This window comes from Mycetomoellerius zeteki, unplaced genomic scaffold, assembly GCF_001594055.1.
Source record: "Mycetomoellerius zeteki isolate Tzet28-1 unplaced genomic scaffold, Tzet1.0 scaffold89, whole genome shotgun sequence".
Lineage (NCBI taxonomy): Eukaryota > Metazoa > Arthropoda > Insecta > Hymenoptera > Formicidae > Mycetomoellerius > Mycetomoellerius zeteki.
Genome location: NW_017257924.1, coordinates 667,490 through 676,225, shown reverse-complemented (window position 1 = coordinate 676,225; position 8,736 = coordinate 667,490). Strand labels below are relative to the sequence as shown.

Sequence of the window (8,736 nt, the reverse complement as noted above, 5' to 3'; positions counted from 1 at the left end):
TTAGCCAATACGGTGGCAAGATTCTAATCCAACTAGGAATCTAGCAGAAAAATAAGTATCGCGTACCGTCAGCTTAAGTCACAAAATAATTTTATGTTTAAATTAATACTTGTAATAGAAGCGATTGACACACAGAGACTTTTGCAAACCAAATTTCGATTGGAAAGTCAAAATGGATAAGAAAATTGCATTTTTTAATTAATTCCATGCAAATTGTATTTTGATAAAATTTTAATTAAAAATGTACTGTTAAATAATGTTATTTAAATTATAGTGTTAATTTCATTTAAAAGATATATGATGCAGAAAGTGGCAGAATTTTAATTTTAAATCTGTTTAAAAAGATATCCAATTAGAAAATGTTTTTAAAAAGTTTTTTAGAAATATTTGAAAAATAATTTTAATATGGGGACATCCTGTATATACTGTATATTTTGTGTCATAAATTCATTTTAGAAAATAGAAAACAATATTTAATTGATGATAAGACGCAATCATTTCAATCGTATGAATTGTTTGCAAAATTAAAAGCATTTTTTCTCAGATAATGGATTAATTACGATAAAATATAATAGATTATATTGCAAATGTACTGTAAGAGTTTTTCTATTCAAAAAGCGTTCTAAAAAGATGCATATTTAATATTTTATATTGCTCACACATTTATATATGTATTTTAGGCATTTTAGTGTATATTTTAAGCAATTTTTATATTTCTATAGTGATAATTACTGTAATTATATATCGTATTATATATAGAATTATGATATCGTGTCCTTCATAAGGAATTATTTTCAATTTTAATTACGTAATAACGTTAAAAAGAAATAAGTAAAAGTTTATGTCTCCCCTAACTACTTAAATAAAAAAAGGTAAATCGTTTCAAAAACGGACACTTTGTCGATCAACTTAACCTTGATATGTACCTATTGTCAAAGTCATAACTCTGAACGATCTTCAACAAGTTTTAGCAGTTATCTCCTTTCTAAAAAAGGAGATGCAAGTCGATAGTCGAATGTATCAAAATAGTGTTGCCTCTTTTTGGCGATGCCGATTGATTTTTTCGCTATGTTTACTTCGTGAGCAGCTGTCATCATCGCGGAGATCGCATGTGTTAGATGTATGTGGTTCCTTTCTAACAAAGAAGTCCTCTTTTCTAAAAAAGGAGATGCAAGTTGGTAGTCGAATATATCGAAACATTAGCTACGTTTACACCGTGCGTTTAGTCCGCGACCTATACGATAGGTGTCTTTGTTTAACCTACAAGATAAACAAGGACATCTATTGTATAGGCCGCGGCCTAAATGCACGGTGTAAACGTAGCTAATGTTTCGATATATTCGACTACCAACTTGCATCTCCTTTTTTAGAAAAGAGGACTTCTTTGTTAGAAAGGAACCACATACATCTAACACATGCGATCTCCGCGATGATGACAGCTGCTCACAAAGTAAACACAGCGAGAAAATCAATCGGCATCGCCGAAAAGAGGCAACAATGGCTAATGTTTTATTATTTGTTTATATATTTCTGTCTTTAACGCGAAGCGTGCGCTTGTTATGTTCTAGTTTGTTAAAAAGTTATTAACAAAATAAGTTTAAGAAATAATGTCTCTTTTCTATTATATAAAACAAAAATTCTCTGGTCTAAAATAATTTTTCTGCTTTAAAACAAAAATTTTTTTAAAAAACATTTTTTTATATAATTTTTATTTTTAAAGCAGAAAATTTGTGATTTTGTAACGACTTTTCACGCGAAGCGAGGCTCACCCCATATCCCGTCCCTGTCTAGGGACGCACGACTTTCCACGCGAAGAGAGGTCCACCCCACTTCCCTCCCTGCTTAGGGGCGTACGACTTTCACGCAAAGCCGAAGTCCACCCCATTTCCTCCCCTGCTAAGTCTTTTAGTAACGACTTTTCATGAGGGTGGATCGCGTTTCACGTGGAAAGTCGTGCACCCCTAGACAGGGAAAGGATGTGGGATGAACTTCGCTTTGCGTGGAAAGTTGTGAGCCCCTAGGCAGGGGGGAGGTGGGGCGAATTTTGCTTCAGGTGGAAAGTCGTGCGCTTCTAGATAGAGAAGAGATGTGGGGTGAACCTCGCTTCGCGTAAAAAATCGTTACAAAATCCTGTTGAAGGTCACTCAGGGTCATGATCTTGATAATATATGTCAAGGTCACGTTGATCGGCGAAAAGCCCGTTTTTGTAAAGATTCACCTAAAAAAGATTAATAAAGAAAACTAGAGAGAGAGAGAGAGAGAGTAGAGATTAATAGAAGACTAGTGCGGTAAATAATGCAACATTAATATCTGCGCTCTAAATTTTTGGGAGTGAAATTTCACTCCCGAAGAGTGGTAGTTATGCCAGTCCGGTAGGAATTAAATTTTCACCCTAAACAGCGAAGAATCACTCCAAGCGAGAGTCAATTTTCAATCTTTGTGGAGAGTGAATAATTTCACTTTCCAAAAGGAGAGGCTGAAGGTAAATGTTAAGTTTAATCTCCCTACATCCAATTTTGACGAAATTAGGCTCATTTGACGTGTTTTTGCACAAAACGAACGAATCTGGCAGAACAAAGCGTCGTTCTGCCTCACGAAGGGAAATATTAGTCATTAAAATTGACCTTTTAGGAAATTCATTTCTTGAAGGAGTGAAGTAAAATTCTTGTCAGACTGGCGCAACTATCATTTTTCTTGGAATGAAATTTCACTTTCAAAAATTTAACCTAAAAATTTAACCCAAAAAATTAGCTTATTTTTAAAATTATTTTTTAATTAAAAGGAAAAATTTATTATTTGATATTTAATGCAGTCCATGGTATTTGCTGTGGAAATGTTTGCAATATAAATCACTTTAATGTCTAGCGTCAAGGAAAAAGTTTATATAATTTTTATTTTCTAATGTGTTTATAATGCATTATGACTGTAATTAATTAAGAAAGCAAGAAGGAAATTTAATGTCATATCTTTTTTTTATAGATATTCTTAATCTTATGTACATTTTTAAAAATATTATTTTAACATCTTTTTAATATTATTATCTTTTGTGATGAATATTGTGATGATTTCCGTATTTTCCATTCATTAATAGGAGATTAGCAAATGCGATTTAGTTTATTCGATCAATTTCGATTAAGTAGGAATACCTACATGTAGTGATAACATATTTATGAATTAGTGTCTTGAGAATAATTTTTATTTCATTTTTATTTTATTTTACGTCAAAAAAATATGTTTTGTGAAACGAGTTATTCTTAATATTTCATTATTTATATAATTTGTATAATTACAATATAGTCATATTTCTCACTTAATAGATTTCAACTTGTCAAAAACTTGTTCAGATTAGGATTGCAATATCATTACAATTAATAATAACTTATTATTAGTAGATTAGAATAAATTGTACGTCGCTAATCAAATTCTCTTAAGCAAAACATATTTTTTTGACGTAAAATAAAATAAAAATTACGTGTCATTCCTCGCTTCTGACGTCATGATTCAATACGGCTGTGGTGACTATTCAGGAGCCTTAAAAATTCTTAGTGATATATTCGAGCGGGACAAGACAAAAAAATACCGTTATCGAGATTTAAGTCCATGGCACATATTATACAATAAGAACGTAAGATGGTAAAACGTAAGCAGTAAGGAAATCGTACTGTCTCTCTTGTGATCGGCCAATTCGCTTACTGCTTATGTCACTGTCTTGCCATTGGAGATTGTATCTCTTATTTTCATTTTTACGTAGAAATGAATTTTTAGTGCAAAAATGAAAATAAGAGGTACAATCTCCAATGGTCTTGATCTTGACAAATGTCATTCAGGTCATGATCTTGAACAACGTTCAAGAGGTTTTAACCGTCAGTCGGTTTGGAAAGTTCTCGAGATATGCTATAAGAATATGCAATGAAAAATGGGGTGTTCCATTTTAAAAAATTAATTTGACCTTGACCTGACCTTGGCGACGCCACTCAAGGTCAAACGGATGTAATCAGCAAATAGATCTTTCTGAACCTTATAATTTTTGTCTGAAATACTTTTCTGTAATACTTATACTTTTCATGATATTCAGATGTCTCGTAATTTTTTGGACACTCTGTATATACATAGTTTAAATATTTTATCCAAATTGCAGATATTTATAATTTTAGGTGGGCCTTGATGAGGCATCCCAAATTTTCGGCACTTTAGTAAAGAACCTCCTGCATTATTAAAAATTCTAACTATAAACGATACGAAAAAGTGAATTCACGATGCAAAACAAATTGACAATGAATAAATTAACTGGTTACATAAAGCGCACAAAACGGTGACAAATAAGATGTTTTAAGTTCTATTTTTTATTCCTGCATTGTCTAAACTAGTGCACACGGTGCAATAAGTTGAAGTGAAATATATATATGTTTCACTTATTGCAGCATGTGCACTAGTTCAAAAAATGCAGGAATAAAAAACAAATCTTTAATATCTTGAAATTATGCAGAGGTAGAAGAATTATCGAGAGTGTGATCAAGTCACAGATCAAAGATCAGTTATGACATCAAATGTATTGTTTTTTTTTTTTTTAAAGAAAGAAATTAAGAGGCGTTTATCTATGCATGTGGCACAGGGTAAAATAATATGCAGCACGTATCGCCGAGGTCTGCTAATGCTTCGTAGTGGGAGAAAACGCTCCGTTCTGTGAGCCGGACAGGTATAAGGAACTTGAGTTAGTTTCATATACGCTCAGTATATGTTTCGTTAGTCGACCCGCTTCGAGGGAAGTCGATTCATCGCGCATCTTATCATTGTCGAGAGAGGTGCGTTTTTATTCTCACCCTGTGGCATCTTCTTCAGATGTACTTTCCTCAAATGCTCAGTAAATCGAAGAGATAGTCACGTCATGAGGCCGTTGGGTAAGTAAAAATTTTGCCCGAGATAAATGATAACGTGAGTAAAAGAAAAATAGCTCTCCAAATTTTAATTAATCAATTCCAGTGTAATTACGATCTGCGAGTAAACGTTTAACAGAAGTTTACAGACCTATAGATAAGACGATAAATAATGTTTTATTACGTGTACATGCTGGAACATGGCACACATATCGCCTATCATCGTGCCACAGACGGATGAGTAATCCTCTTCATGTCACTTAATATATCGTTGATCAAATAATTGATTGAGTTCATCGAAAGAGTTCTTAGTAGAAAGAGACGTGCTATAATTTTTTAGGCCATTTCGTATAGCCCGTCCACTTGTCGATTGTCATTACAATCTCGTGTGTGTGTGTGTGTGTGTCGTATAGGTTTAAATTCAAATTAAGATCAATCCGGATTTTATTTCGTCTATCGTTGTGACATATTTAAGCGGAGAATAAGAAAAAAGTGAGAGTACACACCTATGAAATACGCATCTCGTTAAATCGGTTGTGCTAAAACCTACTTCTTCTCCGTCTCTAGATTGAATTGAACGTCTCGAAACTTAACGTAGGTCGTGGATAGTGACCGCGATTCTCGGAGTATTACATATTTCTTCATATTCCCGTCGCTACATCGTTTGGAGCGCAGTTATAATGGTCAAAAGAGATTGCACATTCTTCTACAGTTTTCAAATTTTTTAACTTTTAAATTTGCGCTTGCGTAGTGGTCGCACTTCGATGTTTCATCGAATTTATGTTTACAGAAATATACAAAATATATGACGGAAAAGTATTAAATTGTGTGATTAATTGATTGCGACAATTAGCATAATATTCATTTACTTCATATAAAATGCAAATTAAGTTAAAGCCAATTAGGAAATATATTTTCAAAGATAAATAATAGTATCTTAAAAAATATATATATATAAGATATATCATTCACCAAGTCAATTAGGCAGACACGTATTATCAGGTGGTTTGTTTACTCTTGTAAATATAATTTTGGTGTACACTTTTGGAAGCGAGAGAAGTAAAAATACGAAAGGAATCTGTAGCATACAAGCGAGGGGATTTTGAGCACAACCGGAAACATTGAAAGAAAGCGAATAAAGAAAGTCGATTTGCACACTCATGCTATTCGGTGTTTGCTTTTTTGGATCGCTTTTCCAATCATCTATGCCAATTAGATAAGGATGCTTTTCCAGTCACGTCTTAGCAACGCTCGAACGCGTTTCGGTGGTCAGTGTCCCGCTGACACACTTTGAAACGCAACCGGATGCTGGCGTGCTATTGGCTGTTATTAAACACGAACTGTCGTGCAATTGCACATCTCGCGGTAACGCGAAGATTCGCCTTCTCGCAACGAAATAATAACGTAAGTTTATTCGAGCGAAATTTTGCCATGCCGTATTCTTTAAAATTGGCGTATCTCGGATCCCGTTATCGGCTACACTTAGCTACGCACTCGGCTTAAGTCGGTTATCAAAGAGCGTGAAGTAAAGTAAATAACACGCGGCATGATAATTTCTCGTGCTTCCTCAGTCGATGTACACGCAAGGCTGCAACACCTGTCTCAGCGTCCAATGTAGCTCAGCGGAAGCCGTAGTTTCTCATCGTGTTGTAGCTGCCAGTAGTAATAATAATGATTCGATCTTAAACGGTCTTTACGCTCGCTTATCGTAGTGTATTTGTATGCTCCCTTTACGCTCTCTTACGCTGGGTCTATAATAGAAGTCGTAGCAGTCATAGGGTCTTAAGTCGTAGAAAATTAACCAATCACAGTCGAATACGAGAAGAATAATCGACTATGATTGATTTATTTTCTACGACTTAAGACTTTCCGACCGCTACGACTTCTATTGTAGACCCCGCGTAAGATTCATGCTAGTATTGGATTACGGATATCTACGTAATTCGCAGTTTGTTGCTAAGATTCTTATTTGTCGCTCACTAATATGAACCTTCAACATCGTCTGTTTGAACTTATAATTCATGGCTAATGTATAATTCATTCGATATATCACGGCAATTTAGCGATATCATTTTGTAATTTGTGTTTTTAGGATTACATTAACATTTTGATAACCACGTGTATCCAATTGATTATGACATATAACATCTATGAACGCCGCATGCATCACAATTTCAATAAACACATATTTCTTACTACTATTATCATTTGTATATGAACCGAGAATACTTTGCATTAATTTTATGTGGTATAAACAATGTTAATCTTTATTTTAGACCGCATGTGAGAACACAATCAATATTAGCAATTAAAAAGTCTATACGGTCAAAGTTAGATTTTTTAATGCTTAAAATAATTCAATCTTGAATCACTAAATATACTATATATGTACTTGCATATATACCATATTTGTCTTTCGAACATATATACCATATTTGTCTTTCGAACTGCGCGCTGCATTTTTTCGGACTATATAAACGCAATTAAACTTACTGTAGTGATCTCGCGAATTAAATTATGTGGTATATTGTGGTATATTGTGAATTCTAAAAGAATCTTTCATCAATCTATTAACTTATAGCCAAAGGTTTTTATTAAAAAACACATTTGATTGGAAAATGTATTTTAATGTGAAAAAATGTATTTAAAATTACATTATATATAAAATACAATACTATGATATATATCAAGGAACTGATTACAAAAAATCTGTGCGGCAATCAAATGGTTAATAACAAGGATATAATAAAATGATAATAAGAGTATCATCATGAAGAAATTAATTTGTACCGTTTGACTCCGTTAGAAACCCGTTCCGTTAGCAAACCGACATGATTGGTAATAAATAAATACACTCAACACATTTATCCATTTGCACTTGCGAAACTCATAGTCGAACAACATGCCTAGTCTGATGCAAGCTTTAGCGTTGATTTTCGCGAATTTAAGAGTTGTACTGATTATGTACGCATGACGAAGTTACGAGAGCGTGACTCTGTATCGTGACAAGATGTTTAGTTTGTCGTTTATCGAGCCATCGCTGCATCGGGAGGAATAGGAATGCGCCGGAGAGAGAGTGATTGTCGAAAAGAAATGGGGACGATTCTCGGCCGATCGATTTCGTGGTCACGGCTGAAGTCACGATCACGCTCGCGCTCGTCTATACGCTCTTCACATAACGGGTTTCCTGTGTAACGGATTACCCGGACGCTCGGTTTCTCTCGGTCACATTGCCTTGATGTCAGGACAGTGACCTAGAATTCCTCTCGCTTGCATCCGCTTCTGCAGGCATCATCTGCCTGCACTTTATCACTCAAAAAAAATATTTTACTGATAAGCGGGAATTTCTTTTAGCATTTCCTCTAAGCGAAAAATCAGGTGTGTATATTTATAACACGTATTCATCTATAAAAATGAGGACATATGATCTATGATCAAAAATTAATTCCTCCGTAGAAAATTCTATTATTCCTTAAGTAGGCGCATGGGGTCAGAACCACTTCAATCGTTAAAAAAATATACGGAACACATTTGTTTTCGACCTTCCCGCTTTCAATAGTTTCTTATCTTAGGACGTAATTTTGAATGTAATAGTAACTGCTATTGATAACCCAGACAGCACAGAATATTTATGATAAATATATATATTTATTAATATTCTTTTTTAAATGTTATATAAATATTTCATACATATTTTATGTAAAATTTATTCGAAATATTATTAAAATATGAACTCTAAATATTTTATGTAATATTTATGATAAATATAAATAAATTTTTCTAATAAGTATGTTTTACTTGGATTATAATGTCTCATTAAGTATTTTCATAGCATTTACTATAACATTTACAATAAATATTT

At 33.5% G+C, this 8,736-nt stretch overlaps 1 protein-coding gene across 4 annotated transcripts in view; it reads left to right on the top strand.

Moving 5' to 3' along the window:
* Positions 1-8,736, top strand: part of FAR1 (fatty acyl-CoA reductase 1) — a 25,369-nt gene that overhangs the window by 1,917 nt on the left and 14,716 nt on the right. Inside the window, exon 1 of one of the 4 annotated variants that reach the window (XM_018459952.1) lies at positions 4,741-4,898. The exons of the other annotated variants lie outside the window; for them this stretch is intronic. The gene's annotated coding sequence lies outside the window, so the exon portion shown is untranslated. Of the gene's footprint in view, positions 1-4,740; positions 4,899-8,736 lie in introns of those variants that run through there. 4 annotated transcript variants of the gene reach the window in all.